Source organism: Podarcis raffonei, chromosome 2 (genome assembly GCF_027172205.1).
Source record: "Podarcis raffonei isolate rPodRaf1 chromosome 2, rPodRaf1.pri, whole genome shotgun sequence".
NCBI lineage: Eukaryota > Metazoa > Chordata > Lepidosauria > Squamata > Lacertidae > Podarcis > Podarcis raffonei.
The window spans coordinates 22658336-22676315 of NC_070603.1; the positions used below are offsets into that span (position 1 = coordinate 22658336).

The following is a 17980-nucleotide window of genomic DNA, read 5'->3' on the forward strand; positions in this document are numbered from 1 at the left end:
CAAGTCTAAGTCAGCAAGCTTGCAGCAACGCAAAAGCCTCAACTTGAGCAGTGCTGAGCTAAACATAAAATCGGATGGAACATAATGCTACTGAATAAAGTTTCCTAGTGGGCTCTTGCAAGGGAAGCTGGGTAAGTGTTGAAGTAGATGATGAGGGGATTGCTTCTGCTCATAACATTTCCCACCCCCCACAAGGACAAATTTTGCAGGTTTGTGCCTATGGATTAATTATAATGAAAATAATAATGATTGCCTAAGTAAATGAGGGGTGGTATGCCACAATTTGGAGGACAATGGTGATTTTGTTCCCTGACCAGCATTATTAGATGGTGTGTTGTGTTTGATGTGCATCTTGCATCCAGATCAAAGAGATTCTCGGAGCCAAAGGTAATTTGGTTCATGTCAGCACGGATTCTCTGTCCTATTTACATGTGGGATAAAGGGCTTTAATTAGCTAATTCGTCAGCTGCAGGCTCAAAAGAGGACCACATTAGCACACGCAGGGTGAAAACAACCAAATTTAATGTGTTCCTCAGACAATGCTGCCAGCTTCAAAGAGAATTTTAAATTAAAATCAACTGGACGGGAAATGACAATTTGAAAACTATTATCAGCCTTAGGATGAAGAAGTGCTTCATCCTCCCCCCCCCCAAAAAAAACCCCATGAAGCGGTTCCATCCTGTGTATTACATATAGGAGAACCCACAGTCCCTGTGGCAGCAGGAGGAATTATAGGTCTCTTGCAAGCTAGCTATAACCAGTAATTTGTGCTGGAAGCTAGAACCACAGGAAACCCTATGCCTCTTCATCAGCATCACCATTAATAATAATAAATAACTGCTGGTTACTTAAGCTGTTGTGCCTTTGTGTGTTTGTTTGGGGGGGGGGTCTGTTCTTAGACTGTGTCAAAATGTAAAACGGAAATAAGGGGACACGTGAAGATGCTGGAGACCTACAGTTCATCTAAGCAACTTTCTCCATCGGCAAGTGTAAGGAAGGGCCAGGCTGGGTCCTGCCAATTTATCCCCACTGGTTTGCTCCAGTACTTTATTTTGTTACTAAGGGTATATATAATCCTATGCCTGCTTGCTGGGCGGTTCCAAATAAATCCCCCTGAAACTTCCCAGGCTTTGGGTCGTTAAGGGTGAAGCTGCAAGCGTACTTACGTCTGAGCGAAAACTGGTAGGATAGAGAGTACGTAATGAAGGCAGACAGTTTATTCGTTGCACTAAAAAAAAAAACACAAAAAATTATGAAAGAAAATCGGCAAGGACGTTCCCACGCGCGTCGGAAACAAATCGGTCGTCCCTGCTGGTGGTGAAACACGCAAACACACACTATCGGTCCCCCGCATGCAAACATATTAGTTCCTTCGGCACCTCTAGAACCATTATCGCGATTTGCAAGGACTGGAATTGGGGGAACGGCAGGACCCGCCTCGAAGTGTCACGTTGCATTAATCGCTGGCTGGCGACCGGGGGGCAGATGCAAGGCTAATAATTGCTGTTAATATAAGATGCAAGGCTAATAATTTCTGTTAATTTAAGATGCCAGAGTAATAATTGTTAATTTAAGATGCAAGACTAATTGCTGTTAATTTAAGATTGGGGAGCAACTTGAGGGGGTCCCCCGATCGGCGAATATTCGGACTCCCAGACAGACACGCCCCAACACCCCCCCCCATATCTCCCCTTCTCCAGGGCTCTGAGCCGATGCTCTCGGCGTTCAGCTTGTGCCCCCTGCTCCCTCTCCTCCTGAGACCGCCATCGATACGCCCGGCGTTCGGATCGTCCCTACTTCTATCCAGGCGCCTCCGTGCTCGGCCTGCTTCCCTCCTGGCCGCCGCCTCCCCCAGCGACGACCCTTCTCTCCCCCCCCCCCCGCCCATCAGTTCCCGTATCGACTCGCTCGGTTCTCTACCCGCTCCCCCTTGCCTAGCCTCTAAAGCCTTCGCTCGATGCGCTCGACGCGCTCCCTCTCCCACCACCCCCTGACGGAATGATGATGCCCTGGGCGCTTTCTTTGACCACCACTCGAGCCTCTCGACGCTCATCTCCCCGCGCCTGTCGCCTAGCAGAGGGACCGGAAGTGGCTCGGGGAGGGGAGGGGGGCTCGGTCCCTCCTCAGGTGAAGGCGCTGTGGATGGAGCCGCCGTCGCGGAGCCATTGAGCCCCCCTCCAGCGCCCCCCACCCCCCTCCCAGCGGCTGGGCCGGGGGGGCCCTCCCCACGGCGAGGCGGCTGGGTCTGGAGCCCCCCCGAGTCAGGTGAGGAAAGAGAGGGGCGGGCGGGTGGACGGACGGGGGCCGGGAGGGAACAACGAGCAAAGCGGGGCTGAGGCGGGAGGTGTCTCTGGAAGTGGGGAGTCGGATAGCGGAGGGTGAGGCAAGGCGAGGGGGAAGGAGTTGGGGTGAAGGCGCCGAGGGCTCCGAGGGGAGCGAGGAGATTCCTCTGTGGGCAGAGGGGGAAAGTGTGCGGCGCTCTGTCAGGAGCAGCTCTGTGCGAGAAGAGGTGGTAACTAAGGAACAGCTGGCTGCAGGGAGAGAGGCGCAAACTTGGGCTGCGCCTTTGCAGGAGCTAATAATAGAGGCTTTTCAAGAAGGGCCCGGCGAGGAAGTCGAGCCCCTGGGCTAGGAGCACTTAGAAGTTCAGCTTCGTCCTGAGTGGCGGGGACTGACTGGAGGCGGTTGTTTCGGGATGGTGTCTGCCATACGGGTTGGAGAAGAAGTGGGAAGCAAGGAAGGAGAGGTACCTGTCACTTCAGGGCAGTGTTACTCTGAACATGCTGGAAACAGCAACGGAATGCAGGCTCTTGTCTTGTGCCAGGCTATGGATTTGAATCCCATCATTCAGGTTTTGAATAGGTTTGGCTCCGCATTGCCCGTGCATCTGTTTTTTATCCACACACATGGTCCTGGCCACAAACACACACACACAGGTTGTGAGTGTTGTATTCTGATGGGCTGCCATGAAGTCTTTAGCAAAAGGTACTTTTCTCCCTGGGAAAGGCTTCTCTGTTGTACAGCTTCGAGTGTAGTTGCCTCCTCTAATGCATCCCTTATTATGCATCAGTAATCGAAGGTGAAGGAGGAATTGATAGATTTGGGAGCATGCTTGTTTACTGTACTCTTCTGACTGCATACTTCTTGCAGAGAAGAATCTGAATGAAGACTTAGAAGCCTGGTTATCTGTGGTTACCTTTGAAAGGAAACAAACCTTCTCGATGATAAGCTTTGCTAGTAGCCTGGTTAGTTTAAATTCCAATCACTTCCCATTTCCAGCTCTTGCTAAATTAAACTTTGAATATTTCCCTTGTACAATGAGACTAGTATATTTTTTCCTGGTTGGTTGTATGTGTGAGAGAGCAAGAGAAAAGTAACAGGAATGTGAGTATCTCCCCTAAAAATGCAGTCTAAAACTGAAACAAAAAACACTCCTTTGCTTGGGAGATGTGGAAACTTTTAGGCTTATAGTATGAAAAGTTCATTTTCACTGTTTTGCTTTAGTTGAGTTTCTTCTACACTAATATATCAGGATTTACATTTTTGGAGTACTGTTTTCTTTATTCAAACCACCATAGTATCATGCTAAGATAAATACTGGTAAGCTGTAATGGGCATATTGTTCTGGAATTGAAGGACTGAATTCCAACTTGCCTAGCTCCCAAATTTGGCTGCTTTTGCATCTGCACTGAATAGAGGAGGTGTGGAGTTTGAGAAGGTGGAACTATACTTAAGAGAGCTGGGTGTGCTAGAGTAGAACAATTTGTTCCACATGCTCTCTTCTCTGTGTGTATGAGCTTCCTTAAAAATAGAGTTGGAGTTTTATTAAGTATGACACAGTAGTGCAAGAGTTTCTGACATTTTCAGCGTGATAGTAACAAGGTTATGTTGGAAAGGTGTCTGCCATGCTTTTCCTGACATGCATTTGGATTATCAGCCTTAATTTTCTATTGCTTCTTTATATTTATGAAGTGGCAAATTCTCTAAATAGCCGGTGTTTGTTGGGAGATGTGTAATGTTGAGTTATTGGATCCCACCTAGCAGAGTCTCAGAACCAAGCTGACTCATTGTCATGAATGCAACAATATACACCTGAAAGCGTTATTCATGGGGCAAAATGTTCTTTCCAAGGCAGTTGAGGCTCATCAGATAAAGGCAGGACTTCATTCATTCTCTAGCATATGTTTAATGCTGCTAGACATGTATCAGGCCAGTGAATCTTAAGAAGGTTTCAAGTTTCTTAGTTTGGTGCATTTAAGTCACATGAGCTGGCACTGGCTTTGTAGATAGGCTTTTTATCCCCAAACTGGTTGTTAGGTTTCAAGACGAACTTCTCTGCTGACTTATTCAAATGGTGTAAAGTGCAGGGGTAGCCCGGGATCTGTGCATTAGAAACCATGCCACTTTCTAAGCCGTGGTAGTTCCTTTGTCTAAAGGGAACAATGTTCTTGTTGCCCACTTCAAGATGCTAGTGTTTCATATTTGTTCTTAACTATCACAGTGTATTGTGTAAACTCATCTCACTGAGTTTCTTTGACAATCAGATGTGGACATTATTTGTTGCTGCAAGACTTTATGATAAGCTTTGGGATTCTCTCTGTCAGGTCTATTCTTCTGGTCTTAAAGGTAAAGGTAAAGGTACCCCTGCCTGTGTCCGACTCTGGGGTTGCACGCCCATCTCGCTTAAGATGCCCATCTCGCTTAAGAGGCCGGGGGCCAGCGCTGTCCGGAGACACTTCCGGGTCACGTGGTCAGCGTGACGAAGCTGCTCTGGCGAGCCAGCACCAGCACAGCACACAGAAACGCCGTTTACCTTCCCGCTATAAAGCGGTACCTATTTATCTACTTGCACTTAGGGGTGCTTTCGAACTGCTAGGTGGGCAGGAGCTGGGACCGAACGACGGGAGCTCACCCCGCCGCGGGGATTCAAACCACCGACCATACGATCGGCAAGTCCTAGGCGCTGAAGTTTTACCCACAGCGCCACCCGCGCCCCATCTTCCGGTCTTATATGTGGCTAATTCTTAGTAAATCCCACTGCTTTTAAATGACTCACTTCCAAGGTTAGAGAACTATGATGCTTAGCATTTATATAATGAGATTGTTCTAAATCATTCACATACGTTAACTTGTTATCTGTACAACAACCATGTAGGGTAGGGACAGTGTGATTATTCTATTAGCAATTGTAAGGCTGAGAGAAAATGGCTTGCCTCAGGCAACCTATTTAGTTCATGGCAAAGGAGGGATTTGAACCTGACACATCCTGATTCCTAGCTCATTCTCCAAGCTGCTATGCTACACTGGTTCTCCATGGACTACTTGGTTGCTAACAACCATGTGAAACCATAACACTTCCTCTGCTATTGTATTCCAGGCTTATCTAAGGTGAAAGCTTTGTTTCTTATGAATAGTACTGATTATGCTTTGACAAGTTAAAAATCTGTAATCACGATAAATGGATGGTGTGGCCTTTGCCACCACACCTTGAAGGCAGGCTGTTGAGCAGCAGGAGAAAGTGGCCTTTTCTCTTGTATTTCAGCTTCCTGTTTTAAAATGGTTTGGGCTGTATGTGCTTCAACAACCACTTCCAACCTTGTTTCCTTTTTGTGGTCTCAAGATCACCCCAGGACGTTTTGTCAGAACCTCCCTCAGACTGAATAGCCTACCAGTATGGCAAAAAATCATAGAGAACTATTCCTGGTACCTGCTCTTTAATGGTAAGAGTTGTTTAGATCTGCCTCAGCCATTAACATTATGTAGCAAACTTTTTATTTAGTCTTTTGGTGGCCTGGACTAAGGCTACATAGGGCAGACTTGACCATGATGGTAAATCTTTCAGTTGCCTCTTATTCTTTTCACAGTATTTAGCAATGTTGTTGTATTACTCTAGTTCATAGGAGAAGGTAAGCTTAAAAACTGGAACAGGGAACTGTCATAGATCCAAGCAAAAGCTCAGCAAGACTTTTGACTCAAGTTAGCTGTAGCCTCCTGAAGTTTTTCTTTTACTGAGAAGATCAGCCAAATGATTAATTTTCCTGTTTGGATCAGACTCCTTGAATGAAATCCCTTGTCCCAGAAGTTATTGCTGTTAGTTTATCTGGATGCATATACAGCTCACCTTGGAGACTCAGAGTGGGTTGTGTCTCAAAATATCAAAAAAGAAAATAGTGCAGAATCTTAAAATACCTAAAGCTTCTCATGTTTCCTATGCACAACCATATTGACATGTATTCTTGCTATGACCCTGGCAAGCATTTACTTCAGGGAAGAGAAGTCACAGGACTTGGGGCCTCCCTATCTGGTCTTGAGGGCTCCCCTCGGGCTATACCCCTCACTAGCACTGCTTCAAGCCCTTCTCAGGAGTGTCCTTTAGTTGTTATAGTGGCTCTTGCTTGCTTAGATATGTATAAACCTCTGTCTTTTGCGTGGCTGGAATGTAGCTTATTGTATACAGATAAGTCACATTTGTTGCTCCCCCAGTTTTAGGTCTGGCCATACTACTTTTGCTTCTAGACATGCCTACCACTGGTACATAGTCCTGGAGACAGAAAAATGGTTCTCCACCCTTGCTTTACTAGAAGGGCTTTCCATAATGTGAGCACCATTCTTTCTATGCCCTTAGACCAAGTCTTTTTAAAGTCTTTTTTAAAGGTTAACTAAGCATACCTCTCTCATTTCTTGGGGTGACAAGACAGTACATATTGAACTAATTTGCATGTAATGTTAAACCATGGTTTATAAAACAAACCATGGTTTAATTTACACCAGCACTTTGCTCCTCCCCATTGCTGACTTTGCTCCATATGGGAGGAAACAAACTAGAGTCTGGCTTGTCACGACATGAGAACCCAGCTACTGCAACCTTCTTTCATTCCAAAGAATGACCAACTTTGGCTTCCGCTTGCAGGGCTTTTGGAGAGGAATAAGCCTCTAGGAGCCTGGATTTACACTTCACAAGCTAGACTCGTTTGTTGCATGCGAACTAGGCTATTGTATTGTACAGGAAACATTTTTCATCATTCCAAAGCACTCTATAAGTATATGGCAGTTGCCAGCCTGACACCCTAGTGATCTGTGGGATATAGCAAATGTTAGTTATATTTGGTGGTGGACTTTGCTCTGAGTGTGACTGTTGTTAGTTAGCTCTCTGTGACTCCACTTGTGGAATGAAAGTGGTTCACCACAGCTCTCTATATGTGTCGCCATTTATAGCTGATGGTAATAGTGCCTAGCAGTTAACCCTTTTCCCCAAGAGGGATACAAATTTCTTTTTGAAATTGATTTAGCCAGGGGAAGCTTGTACATAATAAAATTATAGGGTCACAAGTATTTGGCCTTCCACCCTGCGAGATGGAGGTTATCTGAGTTCAGTTGCAGGGAGAGAGGCGTAAAGTGTCAGGGTGAGCTCTGTGGCAGGCAGAGAGAGAAGCTGAGTTACTATGGACCTTTTCAATCTGGAACGACTGTGTGCCTTTCATGAGCAACATTAGTTGGATTTCATTAGTACTTGTAAAAATATCAGTGTTCAGAAGTGGTACACACCTTTACTTTTAATGGTAAGCGCTACTCTGTCTTGGGTTGGTGGGCAAATTTTGGACTAACTTTTGTGACTCACTCTAGACATGTGCTGAAGAAGTAACTGTGTGGGGCTTTTTTGGTGTGTTCTTTTTAAAAAACTTGGGTCTTTGTAATACTGTATTGATGAGCACTCAAATAATTGCCCATATGATAATTAGTTTGTGATCGTAAATTGCACTGCACGGTTTCTCAACATTTTGTCTGCTGGAGGATTATTCCTATGGGATTACCATACAAATTTGACGAGCAAATTGTACTAACAGGAGAATTGTTTGCCCACATTCCTGGGGATGAAAATTCTCTTGAGCTGAAGTTTCTTTCCCCGAATTGCTGACATGGAATTCCCCTGTCCATCACCACTAGAGATTTGCCTGGGAATCCTCACAGGAACAATCCACTAGCTAATAAAATGTGGTACAGTGTTAGACCTTTCGATTCCAATGTCTGAAAAAGTTCATTGACTTCTGATTTATTATATACACTAGGGTGGAAAACAATCACCATTTCTTTTATGGCTACCTGCTACTCTCTCTTCGTCCCTTGTAAATCTACTCCTCATAATGTCTCTTCCCTATTTCTGTGGCAGAAGTTTTGGCTCCTGGGGGAGGTGAGGGAAGCATGGGAAATAGGGAAGGTCGGAAATTTTTCTGCCTCTTTCTGTTGCAATCTCTCTGAGAATTGTTCTGCAAAATCTTGTTGACAGGGAGCATGAATCTTCCTACATGAAGTAATACTGGTGTTTGGATCTTGGCGGTGGTCCACAAGTCAATTATTATTGGCGGCATCTTCATCGCAAGTCTTTAACTTCCTTCAGAAGGACCGAAACATGTTGTCATATGCGCTTAGTTGTTTGAAAAAAGCAGCTCCCTGGTGGAAGCTGTTTGAGGGAATTTGTATGTAAATTTCTTCTAAAGAACAAAATTAAAGTGCATTAGCCTGCAAAGATAGGCCTAAGGGAGATATCAAGAGTTCTGTTGGAACGAGCATGTAGGAAATGCTAAATTGAAATGTTAAATACTTTTAATATTAAAGTGTGGGAGTGTAGAAGATGCATAACCGTAAAACAAGCTGGTGGGGTGCTGATGGAGGAGCAGATACCCACTGTGTGCTGCATCAGAAACATATTGTGAACCAGGGGGCCACTGCTCATACGCATTTCAAGTTTATAGTAATTAACACAGGAAAGATAAGCACGCAATTAGTAATGCTTAACTTTGCTTAGAATGCCCGCATCAGTTTGCATTCCTACAGCTATGACCAGATCCCGTATAGCATAGATAAGTCTTGACTTCCGTCCAGCCAAACGGGTAACTAAAATGTTCAAAACTGATCCAGTTCTTTGAAATCATGAAACGGGCAGGGCTTTGGGAAGGTTTTCTTAATAATAATAATAATAATAATAATAATAATAATAATAAAATTTATACCCTGCCCTCCCCAGCCAAGACCAGGCTCAGGGCGGCTAACAACCAATAATAAAAACAAGTTGATTAAAATACAATTGAAAAAACAAGATTAAAATACAACATTAAAACAGTAGGATGCAGCCTCTTCACAGGAGGAGAAAGGAAAAAGAAAGGGGGGAGGGAATCAAACTGATTCTAAGCCAAAGGCCAGGCGGAACAACTCTGTCTTACAGGCCCTGCGGAAAGAAATCAGATACCGCAGGACCCTGGTCTCATGAGACAGAGCGTTCCACCAGGCCAGAGCCAGTGTTGAAAAGGCCCTGGCTCTGGTTGAGGCTAATCTAACTTCCTTAGGGCCTGGGACCTCTAGGGTGTTGCTATTTATGGACTTTAAAGTCCTCCGTGGGGCATACCAGAAGAGGCGGTCTCTTAGGTACGAGGGTTCTAGGCTGTGAAGGCCTTTAAAGGTCAAAACCAGCACCTTAAATCTGACCCTGTACTCCACTGGGAGCCAGTGTAGCTGGAAAAACACTGGGCGAATATGCTTCCATGGCAGAGACCCTGTGAGGAGCCTCGCTGCAGCATTTTACACCCGCTGGAGTTTCTGGGACAGCTTCAAAGGCAGCCCCGTGTAGAGCGATTTACAGTAGTCAAGCGTGGATGTGACCGCCGCATGGATCACTGTGGCCAGGTCTTAGCCCCTGTGTATTCATGCATGAGGACTGCAAGTACGTTTTAATGAAAGTTTCAGATTCTCAGCCTTCTAACTATTGCTCGTGGCTTGAGGCAGGTGGGAGACAGTAATAGTTTAGCATCTGATGCCTACTGCTGTACTAATGTGATCCTCCTCTGCAACTGCTGCTGGAAAAATCTGGGGAGCCTAAACATTAACTGTTGACCCACATAAACTTGAAATGCCCCCCCCCCAGTGATATGTGTGTTAATCAAAGATCTCCACGAAACCATTGACTCCCTCCTGTCTTTCAGCTGTGATAACTCCACAAGGTTTGCAAATGTGCTCCAAAACATTTGAAACCCAGCAGCCGCGAGAATGATATGATGCCGTATGGGCTTTCCTTTTCTGATTGCTGTGTCTCCGTCTTGCCCCTTTGCACAGGCTTCCCCAGTTTTTCATGGAGTTTTCTCTGTGCCACCGCCAGAAGCCATTTAGTGTCAGCACACACACTGATCGCCAGGAAAACATTTTCTTTGGTGTTTAATGCGCTGCCAGTTTGATAGCTACATTAGCTTTTTGTTGTTTGTTTAAAAATACAAATGGGTTTCTTCCAGGCTGGCTTTTGAAATGTTTCAAACAATCCAGCCTCTTTCTCTTCCACCCCCCCTCCCTTCTTCCCCTTTGCTTCAAATGGTTGGTTCATCTGACTAACTTCTATTTGCAGCAAGAGTGGAAAACAAGTCTTTACAGAGGAAAATAAACGGCTGCTCATGGAAACAATGGGTTGGGAAAAACAGTAAAGCCTTTATGGATCTTACTAAATCTTCCCTTAACTCTGTAAGCCTTATGGAGCTAATTGCTGGCTACTAGCAAATTTCGGGTGCTCGTCTTGCCAAATGTCCATCCATCCCCACCCCTTCTGTCAGATCCCTGGTTGGAGACTTATGATTGTCCAGTGTCTCTTAATGAGAATTGGGCACTTAAATGTTGCCTTTTTTTTTTGCCTTGTTTGCTAATTACCTTGTCTTTCCATCACACTGGCTGGCAGCATACGATAGAGGTTGGGAAAGGGTTTCTTGCCCTTTCCCTGCCTTTTGGTTTTTTAAAAATACCCTCAATCTGTTTTGAGACCTGCATTATATGTTATATTCCAGGGCTAACCTACTAAAATAATTGCTCACTCCTGGACAGTTTCAGCATCTGAATCCAGCTGTGGAGTACATTTTGCTCGCAGTGGAACATTTATTATCATTATGATTGAACTTTAGGGTGTGTGTATACACAAATATATTCTGGTTTAATAAATGGCAGGTGGCTATATGGAGCGCAAGAAGTGGGGCAAGATTGGATTGACAGACTTCCTTTGCGTTTGTTATATTTTCCTTATGTCTGTAACATGTGTTGTGGCTCCAAGTTCACCTTGTGGGTGAAGAACCCACTGTGACCTGCCTGAGAATGTCAGGTCTGTCTTCTCTTTAAGGCAGAACTAAACAAAACAAAAAAGACTTGGTAACAGTAAGCTGTTTTGAAGAAATGTCATGCATAGAATTTTGTCTGTCATACTTACCTTGAAGACTGAAATTGCTGCATAAGATGATAACCATTATGTGCTACTGATACATTTTCTGTTTTTTATTTTAGTGGTTTTTTGGGGTGTTTGTATAATTTTTGTTACTCATGAGACCTGATAACATTGGATTTGTTGTAACAAAAAGAAACACCCTGATGACCTATTCCAGGGGGTCAGCAAACTTTTTCAGCAGGGGGCCAGTCCACTGTCCCTCAGACCTTGTCAGGGGCCAGACTATATTTTGAAGAAAAAAATGAACAAATTCCTATGCCCCACATGTAACCAAGTGATGCATTTTAAATAAAAGGACACATTCTACTCATATAAAAATGCTGATTCCCGGACTGTCCGCGGGCCGGATTTAGAAGGCGATTGGGCCGGATCCGGCCCTCAAACCTTAGTTTGCCTACCCATGACTTATTCACTTGAGCCCACAGTATGGGCTGGTTTCTTAACTTTGGTTGTTATTTGGAAGAGCACAATATAAGGAAAGAGCCGACGTTGAAAAACTATAATAAAAGCATTGATTTTAAAGCAGGGTTAGAAACACAGATATAAAGCTAGGCACCAAATGGCTTCTTAAACCAAGGTTACAGTCATCAAAACAGACTGTCTTGTTGCCATTTTTGGGCAATATGGCTCTAAACCCTTATTTTTCAAATGACGGACTGGCTGTGACATCTGGCTAGTTCAGATGACCATCTTGAGCTAGGTTAAGAACTTTGAGAACTTAAAGAAGAAAAGTCACTAGATCCAGGGACAGTTTGCGCGCACACACACACACACACAGTGGTACCTTGGGTTAAGTACTTACCGGTAATTCGTTCCGGAGGTCCGTTCTTAACCTGAAACTGTTCTTAACCTGAAGCACCACTTTAGCTAATGGGGCCTCCTGCTGCTGCCGCACCATTTATGTTCTCATCCTGAAGCAAAGTTCTTAACCTGAGGTACTATTTCTGGTTTAGCGGAGTCTGTAACCTGAGGTACCACACTATACCTATTTCTAACTGTTTTTCTTAATGGTGACCTGGACCATTCATAACATAGGGATATTCTTCACAGCTGTGAGCAGGACAGTGGGGTGAGTTAAGTGAAGACAAGCTACAACAATTAACTATAACGTTCACAGCTCCTGCTCAGATTGCACAAAAAATCATTTTGGTTCCTGAAATTCATTCCAATTGTGCAGAAAAAATATAACTGATAGAGCTCTACAGGATGGGGCATTAATGTGTGAAAAAAGTCAAGATCCAGTGATTCCCAGGCATGCATCTCCAGATGGTGGAGATGTCAAGCACCATCCTGATGCCCAGGCATCTTCACTTGGTCACAAGTGGAGAGGCTTGCTTGGTATTCTTATGGTTTTTTTGTCTGGTTTTTTTTATCACCAAAGACCTTTTTACTTGCCCAGGATTTTTAAATAGATTTACAGTGGTACCTCGGGTTAAGTACTTAATTCGTTCTGGAGGTCCGTTCTTAACCTTAAACTGTTCTTAACCTGAAGCACCACTTTAGCTAATGGGGCCTCCTGCTGCTGTCGCACCGCCAGAGCATGATTTCTGTTCTCACCCTGAAGCAAAATTCTTAACCCGAGGTACTATTTCTGGGTTAGCGGAGTCTGTAACCTCAAGCGTCTGTAACCTCAAGCGTATGTAACCCGAGGTACCACTGTACTGATGGGCTGTAGTTGTAACAGCCACATAGACTGTTTCTCCGTATGAATGTTCCTTTTGTCTTTTTTTAAAGAAACGTTTGTTTACTGAGGCTTTCAATTAAGTGTTGACAAAACAGATCATGTAAGAAAATGATAACATAAACATGCACATAAACCGAAACATAAATTAACCCCCAGATTCTTGTGATTTGATTGTTTTTAAATATGTTGATGGTTGCAGATTTTTATTTGAACTTCAGCTGAAACCTACAATCCTGCCTCACTGTTAAAAAAAAAATCCTTATATAATGATTTTTATTCAGTTCTGCTCTGTAAGAAATTGTACATTACAGATTAACAGGGCATTTTTGGTTAACACAGTGTTTCACATCAAATATATTACTTGAATATCTGGATTCAAATTAATATTGTTTGATGAAATTCAGTCTCTTCTCTCCCCCACATCCCCCCAAATTCAGTCCGCGATGACACTGCTGTTAACACCAGAGACCTCAGCAAAAATATATAGTAAACTGTCAGGTGCTAACCTTAAAGATCATTGTGCCTTTTTAGATAAAACAAGTTTGACAACTTGGGCAGCAAATCTTAATATTCCATGAGTACCTGACATTTCCCATCATCCTTGTGAAGACAATTAAACAAAGCCATTCATTGTTCAGAAATGATTCTTGGTCAAGTGTTGGATTAGGAAAAAATGAGAAAAGGTTCCCCAAAGGCACTTGAAGGCTTAGGTGATGTGCCTTGTTATACGACATCCAACATAACCATCATGATAGTGTCATACTATACATGTCTACTTAGAAGGAAGGCCCACTGAATACAGTGAGGCTAATTCTCAGACTAGTGGGTATAGGATTTTACCCACAAAGGCCTTGAGCCTGTGCCCACTTGTGAGCATGTTAGTTAGTTAGTTTCTAAAAACAACAACAACACTTACATGCATAGAATCAAATGCAGGATTGAGGGTTTCTGATGACCTTTCAGGGCTTGTCCATATATGAGCATTATTAAGCTACGTTTCCACAATTTCCCTATTCGAATTAGACCAGAGTAGCCAGATGCGGCTTAGTCATGCTGGCCACATGACCCGGAAAAACTGTTTGCGGACAAACGTCGGCTCCCTCGACCAGTAAAGCAAGATGAATGCCACAACCCCAGAGTCGTTCACGACTGGACTTAACTGTCAGGGGTCCTTTACCTTTTTTAGCCCAGTATTTGAATTTGTGTATAAGGAGTAGGAAATTTGGGGCTTTCCCATACATACCAGTAGACGTTTCCCTTTTCTGTTTGTCCCTGCCTTCAGATTTGTTGATCCTATAATGACAAAAGGGCAAATAGCTGTGTATGCACCTTGTGGGTTTTTTTTTAAGTTTCCCCACCCAAGAAGTGTGCAAGATGTACTTGTACATTTGCTTGTGCCGTTCTCCAGTTTTGTGCAAATCTGCGACTCCTGCTGGGACCTTACCAACATGCTGGAAAAGAAACTTGTGCTGACCTAGGAAATCCTAGTACTGACCTAGGAACTTACAAGTAGACGCCTCAGCCTATTCACATGTAACGGAGTGCAGTTGGTTAGTTGCAAGGTTTCCTGATAGATGAGGATAAAGGATGGAACGGACCCTTTATCCTTTCAGACAGGGACAAAAGCTGCAAAGCTCAGCTCACTTTTAGGGACTCTTCCAGGTTGGTTTGAGTAGCACCTGCTCCTTTTGACAATGTTCATATTCAGCAGGTAAAGGGGATTGACACCTTTTGGAGGCGAGAGGGGATACTAGGCACCCCCTGGGTAGACATAAATATATATCACTGGGATTTTCCAAATTTCCTGCCAGACAGCACATTTCCTGAGGTTTGTGTTTTCAGGAGCTGTTTGCATACATGCTATCCTTCACTTGCAGAAAATGGAGGGGCACGGGAGCAGGCTTTTTCTGTCACAGTGTGAACTATGCAGATGAAACGGGAACACACAAACAATCACTCATTTTAGTTTTTAAAAGCATAGTGGGTTTTAGCGGCAGATAGATGCCGTTTAGATAAATCTTGTCAAAATGGCACAAATCTTTAAGGGATGGTAATTTACTGCCCAAACAGCCTACCTGAAGTTATTCTGGAATTGCTTTACTGAAGACATATGATATAGATTGAGCAGAAACATCCAGGCTGAAAAAGTATTACCTATTTTCTAAGATTATTATGACCTGTTCCAGTCTAATCCAATGGTCAGGGCTCATTGAGTTCATCTTTGGTTCTTGAATTTCTGCAAAGCAATTTCCTTGTAGCAGTCTGGGAAGTGTCGACTGCAACTTGCCATTTGTTAAGATTGTATGTATTATTTATTTAAAATATTTGTGTGGTGCCTTTCCTTATAAAAATTCAAGGTGGATCATGAAGAAGAAGAAGAAGAAGAAGAAGAAGAAGAAGAAGAAGAAGATATAATGAAATAAAAAATTACAGCTTTTCTTTGTCCGGTAATCACAGTGATGCCATTAACACTTTAAAGAATGTTTAACTTTTGCAGTCGCTTAGGGACCTCATTGTAATCGCTGATGAAGAAGAATGGGTCTAGTTTATTTGATCACAAACATCAAAGCACAAATGAAAAAATATGTTAATCCAGAGGACAAAGGATACGAAATATCTGAAGGCAATCCACATCATCTTACATTACAGTTTTTGTTAGGAAAGTCAACCTACAACTTAGTAGGTGACAGACATAATGTTCGAAGTCTTAGTCCTGACCTATTGGAGAGTCGGGCAGGGGTGTGTCACGCAGCTTCTGGCGTTCTCAGCATTCCCAAATCTAATTGACAAAGAGATGTTTATAGGGCATTCCTCCTATCCACCGCAATGCAGATCAATCAATGGAGGCAACCAGGGCACCATCTGGATTATTCTGTTGAATGACTCAGTTATACAAGTTGGCCAAGTTCAGCCAACCACCTGTTTGCTTTATTCTTGTCTGTCTCGGCTTATTAAATATAGCAGAAGGGGGGTGTCCAGTTACGTCCATTGAGAGACATGGTGGCCCATGTGGGCTTTAAGGAGGCTGTGGTATGACCACATCTGTAGAAACCTGTATTGGACCTTGAAGGTTTGAAAAAGCTACTGGCTGGTGTTTAACATTCCCATCCTGGGCAAGGTGCTCAAGCAGTTAGTTCTTGGTCAGCGCCAGGCATTCTTAGATAAGACTCATACTTCTAGATAATTTCAGGCTTGGTTTTGACGCAGAACATGCTATAGTTACCCTGTGGGAGGACCATTGCTGGGAAAGAAATGCTGTGTGTGTCCTATTTCTCCTGGATGTCTCAGCAGGTATCGATACCGCCAACCATGGTATGCTTCTAGGTAGGTTGCCTGAGTTAGAGAATTCCTATGCAGACGAGCAATTTTAGAAGGTAGTGCTGGAGTAATAACTGCTTGAGTCCTCAAGACTGCACCTTAATCCATTTTTTCCCCACTGGAAAGCTCAGGTTCCTTATTTGGCTTGGTTTTGCCAAGGTAGGCTTGTGTATCAACTATGACTCTACATAGACAGGGTTAGTTTGACTTCATCGCTACCTGTTAAAGCTCCTGTTTGGTCTACTGTAACACATTTTGTGTGGAGGAGCCTTTGAGTATAGTCCAGGAACTTCATATAGTTGTGTACATGATTGCTGGGACTGGGTAGTATGAGATTATCACACTGATAATTTGTCATGGGCTTCCCAGTTTGTTTCCAGGCCAAATGCAATCTGCCGATTTAGACCTTTGTGGCTTGGGACCAGTGAACCAGAAGAATCCCTGGTCTCCATATGCACATACCCTAACTTTAAAATCTTTTTTAAAAGCCCTTCTCTGGGGGGGTCTCAGTGGGCTGACTACTGGGTAAAGGGCCTTTTTGGTGGTGGCACCCTGGCTGCGGAAAGCCTTGTCCAAAGAGGCTTGCCTAGTACTTACCTTGCTAGGCAAACACAGTTTATTTCCCCAGGCCTTTTCATACCTTGTGGTTTTAATGTAGTTCTGTCTGAGATGTGGTGTTTATGCTGATCGTAAGCATTAAAAATAAAATAAAATTCAATATACCTTTTAATTTGTTTCAATATTTGTAGTAAACTGCCAACCTAAGAGCATGGTTATAACATAGCATAAATTATTTTAAATAAATGTGACCTATAATTTGGTGTTAACATTTTCATCATGCAGACTCACGGGCCCAACCACTCCCACAAGCACTGTATCGGAAGCAGTGGGTCCCCACGCTGCCCAACAACAGTTGCTCCCCAACAGATTCATTGGAGGTTAATAACGTGCATTGCTTTGCTGTCCTATCTGTCTTCCAGGTAATGCTGAGTAATTGGTTTGGAATGTTAGGTCGCTGTGTGCTTCAGTGATGATAATATCGGGAAACCTGAAAATGTTTCCCTTCTGACCTTGTTTTTTTTTCTTAGACGCAGAGCAGCATCTTAAAAGGTTGATCAGGCTTGCTGAATTCCATCTCCTTACATGATTGATGTTCGCCTCTGTTGTTTGACACTCGCAAGAGCTGCTGCTGTGTCAACACTTGCTCCAGTGCATGGTAGTCGGTATCCTGTTCCTTCTTGGTATCCTGAGGTTCATGTGGGAGCTTCAGGACGCATGCAATTTTTCAGTTAAATGCTGTGGGGTTTTTTTGTCATATTGCCGTGCCAGTGCAAGAAGATCCTGGACTTTGTTGATGCATAAGACTGTCTGTATTGTTGCCATGCAACCCCTCTGCCCACATAGCATGTCTACTTCTATTGTGTGTGTGTGTGTGTATTTGCATCACATTTTTAAAAAATACAGTTCAGGGTTACCCTGAGCTGCTGCACTGGTACAATAGCCTGGGTCACTGGTTTTCAACCAGTGTGCCGTGACACCCTGGTGTGCCTTGAATGATGGTCAGGGGTGCTCCCAGGATGGTCCCCTTTCCTTCCTTCCTTTCTTCCTTCCTTCCTTCCCTCCCCCCTCCCTCCCTCCTCTGATACCCTCTCACATTTCTGCCTCCCCAAGGCTTGCATAGCTGTTGTAGCAGCCCTGGCTGCAAGCTCCTGGTGCCTCTGGGGCTGGCCAGG

The 17980-nt window shown here is 43.9% G+C and overlaps 1 protein-coding gene across 7 annotated transcripts in view; it reads left to right on the forward strand.

The window, feature by feature from the left end:
• Positions 1 to 2043: 2043 nt before the first annotated feature.
• The window catches only part of IKZF4 (IKAROS family zinc finger 4), a 71378-nt gene continuing 55441 nt past the window's right edge, over positions 2044 to 17980 (forward strand). For 5 of the 7 annotated variants that reach the window (XM_053375284.1, XM_053375281.1, XM_053375285.1 and 2 more), the window contains exon 1: positions 2182 to 2265. The gene's annotated coding sequence lies outside the window, so the exon portion shown is untranslated. Of the gene's footprint in view, positions 2266 to 17980 lie in introns of all 7 variants that reach the window. The other 2 variants (XM_053375289.1, XM_053375287.1) reach the window with 2 other exon arrangements.